This window comes from Salvia hispanica, chromosome 2 (genome assembly GCF_029641045.1).
Source record: "Salvia hispanica isolate PSC_SH4W2 chromosome 2, Shi_PSC_v1, whole genome shotgun sequence".
Lineage (NCBI taxonomy): Eukaryota > Viridiplantae > Streptophyta > Magnoliopsida > Lamiales > Lamiaceae > Salvia > Salvia hispanica.
Genome location: NC_142693.1, coordinates 41,765,427 through 41,779,723, shown reverse-complemented (window position 1 = coordinate 41,779,723; position 14,297 = coordinate 41,765,427). Strand labels below are relative to the sequence as shown.

Here is a 14,297-nt window from a genome sequence, read left to right as displayed (position 1 = left end):
ATTTCAGCTGAAACTCTAGGGAGAAACAAGAACTAGCAGTGGCAAGTGTGAGAGGGAGAAGAACTGAGGCCAGAGGCAGAGCTTCTGAGACAACCATAGAACCGAGAGGTAAACCTCCCTAAAACCTCAACACTTTATCTTGCATCATGTCTAGATCAACCACAACATAGTGTAAGAACTTAGGGGCACAAGTATAACCACATTAAGTTCAGCATCTCACAAGTAGCAAGCCCCATAATCAAGAGATCAACTCTCTTAGCCGAACACATAGAGTAATTCAGGACTAGTAAAACTTCAATCATAGAAACAACAAGCTTAACAACATAATCCACCATCTAGTCTTCCAAATAGCAAGGCATCTTCTCACATATCGCCAAGCTCAATAAATAAAAACCAAGGCAGAATCCTACCGCGCTAATAACTAGAAAGAATGAGGGAAACTTATCTCGTAGCACGAATCTGCCGGATCTTCGGCGAGGACTCTACGGCAGCCCGGAGTCGACAATAACACCACACCTCAAACCCGTCACTAAAGCCACAGCCTTTACAAACCTACATAGTGGAAATTTCAAAACTTGTAAGTCTGGAACCTAAAATTTTAAGAAAATAAGACGAGGATGGGAAGTTAAATTCATCACTTCATCCGTCGACAGCGGCGGTGCGAGGCGTGGAGTGGGCCAAAGCCGCCGCCTGTGCATGCACAGTAGCAGCGGCAGAGCAGTACAGAGAGAGGGCGGTGGCAGATGGCGGTGATACTCCCTCTCCTTCTCCGACGGCGTCGAGCGCAGCGCGAAGCGATGGCACCTCGAGCCCCGCCGCGCCTTGGATGCAGGCGGCGGAAGTAGCTGGGGAAGGAAGGGAGAGGCAGGGATGATGGCGCCACCACGGCGGCGTTTCCTGGCGAAGGCGGCGGAGAGCGCTTGCCAGCCGGGCTGAGATGGCGGAGCTGCCGGCACGAGCCGCCGCGTTCCACCACCGATTTAGGGTTTTTGTGTGTGTGGGATTTGGGGATTTTTGTTCAAAGAAGAGATTGAGACCGAGGATTCGTGGGAAAGGACATCGGAACCTCCGGCGACGCAAGGGAGGCGCCGACCGGAGCTTCTAGCGGCGGGCGACGAGGAGGCGCCGCCACACCTCTCCCGTTTAGGGTCTCGGTTGGGAGAATGAGGGAGAAAGAGGGAGAGGTCGATGGGTTATGGTTAGATTTGGGCCTCTCCTTATTTTCTTTTGTTTTGGGCCACCCCTTTCTTTTGTGTGTTCTGGGCCTTGACAAATTGATTAATGTCTTGGGCCACTAATTAAATAAAGTATTGGACTAGGAATTTAATTAAATCATGGCTTTCCTATACTATGGATTAAATAATAATCCGCTAATTATTTCCACAAGGATAAGTCTAATTTTTCCGGGTTTAGTATGAGTGCTCAAATAATTAATTTTAGTAACAATACGCTAACGATGAATAGACCTCGAGCTTATTTTAGTATGCTTAAATAAATGGCATGGGAGGTAGCACCCTCTAGTTAAGTGAACAATTTCTCTAATTTAATTAAATCTACTGATTTAATTAATATTCAAGAATTTTAGAACTCTTCTAGAAATTTAGAGAAAGAATAAAATGATCATCGCACTTAGGATGCATTCATGTTTAAGTTTAATGGATATCTCAAAATCTAATTAAGTATCATTTTATTTCCTAAAGGGACGTCTTCGAACGTCATCTAAGACCAAGTTAAGGAAAATTCGGAAGGAGCTTTAGCTTTTGAGGTGGGCATTTTCTTTCAAAACGTGATTTCAGTATGAAAACGTGAATCTTTGCTCAAGTATGTTGTCATGCCATGTTTTGTTTTATGATTACCTATCTGCTTGGCTATGCCAATTTAAGTTTAAATCGAATTCGGGTCCCAGTAGGGCCGCAAACCCTACTCGGACTAGTGTACACATAAGGGGACCGTGAGCTAACAAAAGGGGTTGGCCGGTCCAGTGACCGTCGTGGAATGTGGCCACATTCCCGGTTCACATCAGTTTCAAATATGGTATATCTATGTTACGTGATTGCGCAATCAAAATCTTTACTCAAGGAAAAGTATTTTAGTGACTCGGGTCTTTTAAGTAAAACCCCGTGATCACTCAACTGTGGCATTGACAATTAAATATAGAACTATTTTTGGCAATGTGCCCACTGAGTATACCAAATACTCAGCCCTGCATGTTATTTTCAAATGTGCAGGTTGAACGTGGACGAGCAGGCGAAGGTGTTGGGACAAACATATTAAATAAGTAGTTAGGTAACCCAAAGTAGCATGTCTTCATACGTGCTATTTTGTCTTGGACTCTTCTGCTGCAAAACCTAGATTTATGTACTAGCAAGCTTTGAACTTAGTCTTGATACTCTGATCACGTTTTGACTATGTACCCATACGCCTTTGATACTTTTGATTTGAGTGATTTCATCCTTTTATTGTTGTCCCTTGAGTTCGAGAATTGTTTAGTCGCGAAATAGCTACACTCACTAGCACTAGGGAGTTGTGGTCGTGACATGGTAAGTCAAAGTAGTGCATAATCAATACCGTATGCTCAATGCTAACGTACATTGATTAAGAAACAATAATTTTACAAGACCTCGTCATTCAGTAGATAGCATAAAGACATGTCTCGCTGTTAGATCCAATTCAGTGCTATACCACACCAACGTCATCTTATTTCAGTAAGACTTAGAAATAATTGGACTGACATTGCAACCTTTCACGATAGGTAGTCTAAGCCTATCCAGGTTGTGAAATTCTTCTTTTTCTTCGTCCAGAACTGACCGTGTTACCTTAAAGTGAACGACGTCCACAAAAATAATCTGTTTATTCCTTTTTAAAATAAAATAAGAGTTTGTTAAGTTACTTATACATTTAAATATGTAATAAACATCCATTAAATGTAAAACATAACAACATTATGACAAAAATAATCTGTTTATTCCTTTGTATTCAATCACTCGAAAGGTGATTTCTAGTATACAAACTCTAACAGCGACAGCAGCGACGACATCCCGTAGTGCAGCGCCGGAGCTGCGACATCGACGCAGCGTCGAAGGAGTCGAGCAGCAGTTGTTGACGCAAGGTTCGGTCAAGATTCTTTCCAAATTTTGATTGGGGTTTCCAAATCCAAAGATTCAATTTTGGAAATAATTCTGGATTATTTGGAAATAAGATTTTGAATATATTTTTTATGGATTTTATATATTATACAAGATTTGATTTTGTATTAAATCATGGAATAATTATAGATTTTATTCTTATTTTATGGATTTATAGGGATTTAATTCCCAGATGAATCCTAGTCCTATGGATTAATGTGGATTTATTCCTGGACAAATTCTAGTTGGATTTAGATAATGATAATATTATTTGATTCTTATCCTTTGAGTTTATATGAATTTATTCATAGATAAACTCTAAATGGATTTAGATAGTGATAATATAATATTTTATTCTTATCTTATAGATTTATATGGATTTGTTCCTAGATAAATATTGGATAGATTTGAATAATTATAATATAATATTATCTTATTCTGTGGATTTATATGGATTTATTCCAAGATAAAACCTAGATGAATTAGGATAAACATTTATATTAATTTATTTTATCCTATAGATTTGAATAGATTTAATTCTATTAAGACAAATCTTATATGGATTACAATAAGAATTCATCCAAGTTATCCTTATCGTCTGGACTTATATCCTAGATAGATTAGGATAAAGATGATATATAAGAAAATCCTTATTTAATTGGATTTAGATAAATTTATTTATCTAAGAAATCCTAAGTAATGTTTGATATTTCTGGATGTCTATTCTAAATAAAATTAAGATTTGTATAAATCTTGGTTGATAGGATTTTATTTTTATCTTATGGATTATGATGGAGTTGTTCCTATCTAGTAATATCCTAGCACAATTTAAATAATGATAATCCTAGATCAATGTTATCTTGAATTGTAGGATTTGATTCTATCGAAATAAAATCTAGAATAATCCTAAGTGGATTTAGATAGCTAACTCTATCTTGATAAATCCTAAATGAATTTGGATAAACATTATCCAAGATAAAACTTAATTATTTAATTGATTCTCCCTTGACTAGATTAAATAATTGTTGTTAACTATCCTATGTGTTTAAATGCCATGCATTAAATGTATTTATCTGTTTATTTGATGTTTATCTATTTTAAGTGGATTATCTGCTATATCTGCTTATGTGATAATTATGCAAAACCATATAAAATATCTAAGCAATGATTACAACAAGTGCGTTGTATACGGTCTCCATCGGTTGGTTTGCAAATTTGTGAAGCCATTTTCTAATATTATCGCCACCCATGCTGTGGGGACAATAATCCTAAGAAATAGCAAGTTCATAAGGCCAGACTTCTCAAATATAAATAGTATGAACTAAAAAGTAGTTTCTTATATTATCGCCACCCATGCTGTGGGGTCAATAATCCTAAGAAATTACAAGTTTCAGAAGTTCAAACAAAATTTAAGAGATAGCTTGGTTTTGTTATCAGCACATGATCATTGTTATGAGAGTGTGTTGTAGAAACAAGATTTTGTAATGCTAAATCTGATGGTCGTGCTCAGGAAACATTTGGCGGCCATGCCATGCTGCGGTCTCTGGACTATTCGTCGGTGTTGTGACCAGTAAAATTGCTAAAATTTTAATGCGTATTGACCTCTGCTTGAGGGTACAAAATTTTAATTTTGCAGTTGCAAGATACGTAATTGTTTTGTGGTTATTTGCGAATATGTATTGAGCATGAGTATGTGATAATAAGTTTATTTGCCAAATCTTCATTATGTCATTTAATATTTGTCTGCGATCCTTAAAGAAAGTAAACTCGAATGCCTAAATTATGTAGACCGAAAACGAAGATGGATAAGATTCTCATCGCTAAAAGCTTGGAGTTTATACTCAATGATTCATGTCCTCCATTTCCTCGACATAATTCCATGAAGAATGTTCGAGAATGTATTATGCATGTACTTGACAAGCTCTTTGAGGAATAAGGTCAAGCTATTTTCCTTTAAGTAGCTCGGCAAGTCTTGGTTAATGACGATGAAAGATGGATATCAATAGAACTTGTCAAGATGATTAGATTGGAATATCCTAGAGTGACAGAATGCTTTGAGGATCTTTTGATCACTCAAATAGTTTCTGACACAAGTCATCATCTAAAGTAATGAGAAATGACTACAAGAAGGTTTAACTGAAAAGTAGAAAATCTTCAGAATAATAGTCGTTGCATTACTGTTAGAGGAAAGCGACATGACAGGTGACGAATTCATAAAGGTTGCATTTTTCCTAAGTCCCAGTTCATTTGAACAAAGACTAGATATGAAAATCGGGGAGCCTGAATTGTCATCAATGTTTGTTTAAAAGCGAAGTGAAGATGCTTTGTAAGCTGGATTGACCTCTTTTAGAGAAGGACAATGACTTACATGACAATGCAATTTCTAAGTAGGAGATCTTGATCCAGTTAGGCTTTTGTTGCAGTGGGAGCTATTAATGCTCAACTATTGTTTTATGATTGATGTTTAACGCATCATAGTATTAAAATAATATAAGTGCGAAAAGATTGAATTTTCACCGACTTTGGTCGTTGTTGTTACTTCGTGGTTCCCACCTTGAGGGCAAGGTGGATTTTAACCGTGGGAGAGTTGATACGATATATTTCCATATCTCTATTAATTTGTCTATCAATTATTTTCCATATGTTTCTATATATGCTTATGATCATTTTCTTGGCCACTAAGTTAGGATATTAAGGAATTAGTATTATAAATAGGACCTATTGTTATTCTCTTCATTCAATCAATGAATTAACCTATTTTGCTCTACTTATTTTATCGTTTATTTTCTTTCCGCAAACTCTAGTTTCTAGATTGATCGACAAGGCTTAGTTTCCTTGCGACTTTCTCCTATCTTCCTACTTGATAAGGGATTAAACCCTTATCAAGTAGGAAGATAACATAGGTGAAAATCAAGAAGCAACGAGGCTTTGCAAGGCATCCCCTCCTGGATAAAAAACATCAGATCGTTGTTATGTACACCAATAACCGACTATCATGTGACGTATCTGAATTATTATTCTCTTTCCAATAAATGCTCCAGACTTCTTCTAATCACGATACAAATTTCGGTAGATATTCCCTCCTTGATCAAATATACAAGACTGCTCAGTCCAATTATATACTCAATAGAAAGCCTCCATGACTGTGGCAACATGGTCTCAAAATAAGAACCATTCACATGAAAGACAAGAGAGTTTTCATCTTCTACCATTTCCCATGACCTCAAGCATTGTATAGATAGGTTCCTCAATGATATCAACATCAAGAACTAACGACTCTCTTTCATCAACTCGGTCTCGGTCCTGGTTTTCACCATTATCGTCAATCCTATCATTCCCCTCGTCAAGATGCTTACCCACCAATGAATCGACCAATTCAATTCGAACAAAAGTGTGACCATTGCTATCCAAGGAACAGTCCAAATGTTGAGGTGGAACTGCATCTTCTTCAACAATTTTTCTTTCTTTCGTACCATCATCTTCTCTTGCTTCCAAATTCCCATCAATATCAACCTTTTCAAAGCCACAAAAACAAGCAGAAGAATGTACGAACTTCTCAGTAGAATCATCAAATCCTTCCCCAACTCGATCACAATCAACAATCAAACTCTCATTTTGGGCACACTCCAAAACATCCCAAGATGAATTCTTTACCAGCACATAAGAAGATGGAGCGACGTAGGTATCCAATGCAGTGTACGACGACAGTCCGAAGGCAGCACCGGGCTGTGCTAGACCAGGCTGCTACAACGAGTGATCTAGATGCAGCCACGGTTGCAAGGGCTGGTACGGGGGCTCCGAGGGCTGGTACTAAAGCTGCCCGGTGATATCCAACATAGGGATTTTGCGGCGGCGAATGATTGGGCAGCTGATCATATGCCGAGGACTCGAGGAAAGTGCACTGTCCCAGTGTCTCCCAGCAAGTAGGCGGGTCCCAGAAGGTTGAACACTATGGTTGGACCGGCTGCGATGGCCGGTAAGTCGATGGCGATTGGTATTTGTCCGTCTGGTAGGGTGGAGTTATCTGTACAGTCGAGTACGGTGGCCACGAGCTTCATGATGCGTGCGCCGGCGGGCAATTCTGCTGATAACTTGTCCAAGCAATCCGGTATTGTGTCGTGGTGGCCGATGTCGGCGTGCTGTACCCATGGTCGACGTATAGGGCTGGTGGCAAGTGGACTGGAATTGCGGCTGTGAGACGGCGTACAGCCGGGGTTGGTCAGGTGGATCAAGTTCGGGTTGCAACAGAGGGAGCGTTGCTGCTACCCCGCGCTCATGCTCAACTGATTGGGTCTCAAGTCGGGCGAACCTAGCGAGAATATGCTCCAACGTTGCTGTTGTTGAATTCAATTGCAAGCCTTCAGATGCTTGCGATATCTCCGACCATGAATGAAGATTGACTTCGGCCATGAGTTCGATGATGAAAGCACCAATTGATAAGGGTTTAATCCCTTTTCAAATAGGAATATTGGAGAAAGTCGCGAGGAAACTAAGCCTTGTCGATCAATCTAGAAACTAGAGTTTGTGGAAAGAAAATAAATAAAATAGGTTATTTCATTGATTGAATGAAGAGAATAACAATAGGTCATATTTATACTACTCCCACTAATAACCTAACTTAGAGAACAAGATAACAATACATGGAAAGATATGATATTATAATATTAATAGGCTAAATAATATATATGATAATATAATCATATGACCGCATCATCGTACTGGTAAAATCAGAGTATTAATAGATGATGGATTTATGAAGTGAATTAATTATATGAAGAGGTAGTGAAATAAAAACCCTAGAATTCCCCTCTGCCTGCTTAAACCTCGATATTTTTATAATGTCTTTATTTAATCCTTGTTATTAGTTATAAAACCAATCCAAATCTATGCGGTCTAAAGAGTGTTTGAAGTTTGCGTTGCATGACGTTAAGTCTGAATATTACTTCCTCCGTTCATCATTGATCATCCCATTTTGCCATTTTTGTTCATCCACCAATAAATGTTCCATTTTTTTACTCCCTTCGTTCCACTATAAGTGGATCGTTTCTATTCATGCACCAGATTTTATGTAGTATTGTTTTGTGAGTTAAGTGGAGAGAATAAAGTAAGAGAGAGGGAAAAAGTAGAGAGAGTTGTGTTTCTTTTTTTAGAAATTTGTCATTTAGAGTGGGACATTTTAAAAAGAAAAATGGTTCACTTATAATGAGATGGAGGGAGGAGTACTATTTTTGATAATGAACCCTCATTCCACTAACTTTATCTCACTCACTTTTCACTATTTAAAAGTAGTTTCCACCTTACACTAACCCTTTTCATTCACTTTCCACTATATTTCTTAAAACTCGTGTAGGGTCAAACTTGACCCGTGGACAGATGGAGTAGTATTTGTGGTTACTGTTGAATATCTAGTGGACTTGATTGGTTGAGCTTTGTATTTAATTGAATTGGTTGGTCCTATTTAGTTATTTGTGATGGCCCAATCCTTTGGTGATGGCAGCCCACTACCTGTCTAGCTTATCACTTATCTTCGGTTATCTCCTCTGATCTTCTGTTTCCTCCGATGAATATCTATTTTAGTGAGATCTATCAGTAAAGATCTTGAGTTAGGTCACTATTTTGGTTTCCTTCAGAGATCTAGTGTTAGATCTGACCTTGTGGTTAGATCTACTTGTGTTTGGTGCTTGGTGTGAGAGATTCTGTCTAGAAAGTGTGAGATGCGTGAGTTTTGTGAAGATCCTTGTGTTAAGTAGGCCGGAGTTGGTGGTGGTCAGTGAGGCAGTGGCTTCTGACTGCTATATTTGACGGTTCTCCTTTAAGGACTCTTAGTTGAAGGGTTAGGGAGGTTCTTGGCCTGGTGTAGTCATTGTTGTGACCTGAGCCACATCCTTTCTACACTGGTTTCTTCCTCTTGTCTTTTCTGTGGTTTAGATCCAAAAGGATCCTGTTCCTAGTGTTACTAACCAATCTACTTGAGTGTCCAGGTGATACTTCGGATTGAAAGCTTGGAGTTCAAACCGGTGATAGGATCTCAACATAGCTAGGGTTTATCCTTGTATCTTGTACTAGTCTTCGATTGTGTAACTTTGTTTTCCCCTTTGTACTTGGTTTGTTCCTTTTGAGATTAGCCTTCTCAGTACGCGGTGTAAAAAAAGGTCCCAATAACAGTGAATCCATGGTGATCTGATCCCTACATATACGATGGTCATATTAACAAACTTGTACTCTGTTGGGGCTAATAAAAGTTCAGTAAAGAGTTAATTTCATTTTATCTCAAGCTTATGCATGAGCTTGTTGTGTTGTAGATTGAGAGCCACAAATTTACCCTTCAACCCCTTTTCATTTCTGCTTAATAGTTGATTTTGTTAAAAAATTCATTGGTTGTGGCTCGCATCAACTTCTTTAATGATTCTTCGAGGCATTGCAGGAGATCGAGAAGCTCACCAAATAGTTGAAAAGTGAACTCGTTTGCATAATGGTGGCATTTAGAAGAAAAGTCTGGCTTCGGTATCATGAAACTGGACCTATGGAACTGGAATTATAGCATTCAACCACAAATCCAATGTTTGGTACTATAAAAATTTGGATTTGAAATTGAATTACAATTCCAATTTCTTTCAATTCCAAATTTTGAATTCCATATTAAAATAGACCATTGAAATTCTAGATAGTTATAAAATTAGACACATTCATTCACTACAAATACAAACAACACAAACTATAAACACTTGCACATACACCGGCACACACTGTGTAATTTCTTTAAATCCAATTCATATTAGCTACACATACAAACACACACAACACAAACTATAAACACTTGCGCATACACTGGCACACACTGTGTAATTTCTTTAAATCCAATTCATATTAGTTATATTATTTTTACCAAATAAATGATTTCAAATTCAATTCCATAGAATTCATTCAAACTAATGTACCGAGAAGACTCTTTGTAAATTTCATTAAGGAAAGGATTACAATTCTGTTACAACTAAAATCCCACGTCATCGTAATGAATTAAATTTTTAAATCTGTATACTACGTTCCTAATATTAAATTAAAAAAAATTCTAAAACATGAGTATGTGATATTTTACGCATGGGAACAAAAGATCTATGTACTCATTACAAGTATAATTTTTTTGGAGTGTAGATGAAGGTTGTCATAACTTTCGGGGAATATTATTTCTCATTGTTTTATTATGTGTATGTCGTTTATGGTCATATTTTGGTAGAGAAATAACTCCGTCTCTGAAAATTTGACACAGTTTACCTTTCGGTCCGTCCCTGAAAATTTGACAAACTTCACTTTTTATCATTTTTGATAGTGGACCCCGTATTCCACTAACTCATTCCTACTCACATTTTTATATAAAGCTAATACTTTAAAAGTAGGACCCACATCCTACCAACTTTTTCAACTCACTTTTCATTATATTTCTTAAAACTCTTGCCGGATCAAAATGTATCAAAATTTGGGGGACGTATATTATAATTTTCTATACTTTCTGTAGTAGTACCAATTATTCACACAAGAATTAGCTTGAAAGAAAAGAGAGTCTAGGCTTGCACGTTGTGGGAAGAGGCAATGATTTTGATATGGAATTTATGAATTTGAACATATTTCGTGGTGACTTCCATTTTCTCAAGAAATTATAGAAAACACCATGACAAGGTGACTCCCCATTTCTTCAAGAAATTAAAAAAACAACCATGACAAGAATTTGATTTGTTATAATATACTCTCTGTCGTACTAGAAATGAAACGTTTTCCCTTTTGGGTTGTCCCATTAAAAATAAAACGTTTCTTAAAATAGAAATAACTTTATCTCTATTTTTTTCTTTCTCTTACTTTACTCTCTCTTCTTTAACTCACAAAACAACACTACATAAAATCCTGTGCCGAAAAGCAAACATTTCCTATTTATTAGGACGGAGGGACTATAGAATAAGGTGGTGGCAATATGTAGTGTTCCATATAAGAATAACACATAACATTTCTCAACTTAATTTTATTGTTTTTGCAATTTAATTATTTTAGTAACGAACATTATCAACATATAGTACGTAGAAAACGATATTTAAATTATAAAAAATACTAAGAATTTTAATTGGCATATAAAAGTACCAATCTCTCTTTTTTATTTTGTAAATTTGAAATATCAACAGATAAAGACTTTGACTAGTATAAATTTTCAAAATGTGGTCCCTTGGGTGTAGGGTGCGTTAATTAGTGGATGGAATCATGAGTTTGTAATTAAAATATCATGAGTACGAATAAATTAATAAAATCAACATAAAATTTTTATTTGTGTTCATTTTGCAAACTCTTCATGCCGAATATTTCACATAAGCAAAATTTATCAAAACACAACAATGTACATATTTGGCGCAAACATCTCTTCCAAAAAGAGCAAAATTTCAAAACCCCCACCTTACACTCAAAATCTATTTAACCACAAACCTAACTCCTAAAATTTCATCAAATCACACACACTCCAAAATGTGCACCTTCTCAATTCTCCTAGCTCTCTCCATCACCATCCTCCTACATTTGGCGCAATGTCACATCATTGATGAGCGCACTTACCTCGATCTGGTCGAGCTTGAGCTCGACCAGAAAGCTTTAAAGCAGAAGCAAAGCCGCTTCCGTGTCTATTGGCACGACATCCCAAGCGGGAACCCCCCTTCATCAATGCCCATAGTGAAGCCCGTTACTAAAACGTGTTGGAAATTATTCATCATCATCATATATTCAAGAATACATAATTGAATATAAATAAAGCAAGATCTTCAAACATCATGTTTTTCACGTAAAACCATAAACATAATAGGATCGAAATATACCTTGGCTATCCATAGAGGAAGCGATTGAGGAAGGAGGAGACGATTTCCTTGAACTCTTTTCGGCGTAGTGGCGCAACTCCAACTCCAAGGATTTGTTTCTCTCTCTTTCCCTCGTTAATGTGTGTTCTCTGTAATGTGTGTGATTTGATGTGATCACCACACTTGTATTTATAAGCAGAGAGATGACAAACCATAATTATAAAACCTTAAAGCCTTCCCATCAAAGTGGTCATATAATAATGGGAACGATTTCTTTTACATTAATATAACCAACTAATTTGATTATAATCAACGGAATTAATCCCTCGATTCTAATTGTCTAATTGGAAATCTCATTTCTCAACCGTATATATACATACATACATTTCCTTATAAGTCATAAGAATGAAACATTCCTTTCACGATAAATGACTATTAATTAGGAAATATATAATGACTAATTAATCATATGATTGAATACTATTTAGAAACTTCCCATTCATATCAATATATTCATTATAAGTCATAAGAATGAAACATTCCTTTCACGATAAATGACTATTAATTAGGAAATATATAATGACTAATTAATCATATGATTGAATACTATTTAGAAACTTCCCATTCATATCAATATATTCAATTGATAGCTAATTAATTAGGGAAAATGTGTCTTATACCGAGTTAATGTCACATATGTGAGACATAAAACTTACAAAATGGGCTTCGGGCAAGTCAACATGATGGACAACCCGCTAACCCTAGGGCCCGAACTGAGCTCAAAGGCCGTGGGAAAAGCCCAAGGGTTCTACGGGATGGCTTCACAAGAGGAGGTTGGGCTATTGATGGCTATGAACTTCTTCCTCACAACCGGGAAGTATAATGGAAGCTCAATTACTATTTTGGGAAGGAATGTTGTGTTTGATCACGTGAGAGAAATGCCTGTCTTTGGCGGCTCCGGGCTTTATCGGTGGGCCCGTGGCTATGTGCAGGCCCAAACCCATGATCTTGATCCTAAGAGTGGGGATGCCACGGTTGAGTACACTATTTATGTGATGCATTATTGATTAATTTAAATACTCCCATTTTTTTTTTGGTATTTTGATTTTGAGCAAATTTATTTTACGTTGGAATTTGAAATGTTTAGTACTCCATATGTTATTTTATTAGAAATATTGGTCACTAAAATTGTGAACTATGCCCAAATTTTGGTATTTCTCGTAAAATTTTAAAAATTGGTCTTACTATCGCATCTTTTGAATTCTGATTATTTACCTACCATATCAGATTAACTTATGTGTGCATTTTTAGCCTTCTTAGCACTAGATAATTAATGTGGTTTTCCATGTGACTTTTTTATCCTACTTGTGATGAACTTAAAAAGTGGTCTAAAATATCATAAATATTTTACGATTGCGCTACATAGATAATTTTTTCGCCGAAGATATCTCATTTGGGTTGGATTGGGAAATAATAAACCATGTGTTATGTTTGTGAATGCCCGATCGACCACACGGAAAGAGGCCAGAGAAGATAATGTACCGGAACTAATCATTCTAATCTCTACTATCGGTAAAATTAACATGTGATCAGTTTAATACATAGTAATGAAAACATTAAAATATTGGAACTGCTCATTTCGTACGCTCTCTTCATTCTCTTTGTGAAATCGTTGTGGACTGCTCAAGTTGGATCGTCGACCTGATCAAGCCAGCCTATTTCTGCATGCTACCTGCAAAAACGCGGGTGAGTGGATCCGGTAAAAGCTCAGGCTGATCAACTCGGCTTACTCTGACTCGAGTGAGATGAAGTGAAGAGCTAAAAGGAGTGTTTTCAAAAAAACCTTAACCCACTAATGCTATTTAATTAGTACAGGGAAGTAAGGATTGATACCACAGAGATGAGGCATTGGAAAATTGTTTGCATGACACGGCTTGGGTTTGTTTGGCTGCTACCACGCTTTCTAGGGGGTGGGTTAAGTTTAAATACTGGACTTTGGAAAATAAATTAAACTGAACAACTTAACTAGACTACTTGATCAACTGGACTGACATTTCCATAAATGGATAAACAGAATAAACGGGGACTGTCAGTCCCCTGCAAAAAGAATTGTAAAGTAAAAACTTTCTAACAACTTCATCTTCTCTAACAAATCAAAATGGAAAATAGAGTAGATAATAGATCTGGAAAGCTAAAGAAGACGAAACATCAGAAAACACATAAAACTTTAATCTACTCCTAGATCTAAGCTATGACTACGTAAAAACAAGAACTAACCCATACTCATGCATGAAACGAAATAGAAACTACTAGATCTAAACAAATTACGACGAGTTGAACATAAAAA

General features: G+C 36.8%; 1 pseudogene; it reads left to right on the top strand.

Annotated features, from left to right (window-relative positions):
- The first annotated feature begins 11,627 nt into the window (after positions 1 to 11,627).
- Positions 11,628 to 13,017, top strand: LOC125200546 (dirigent protein 22 pseudogene; annotated as a pseudogene).
- The last annotated feature ends 1,280 nt before the right edge of the window (positions 13,018 to 14,297 follow it).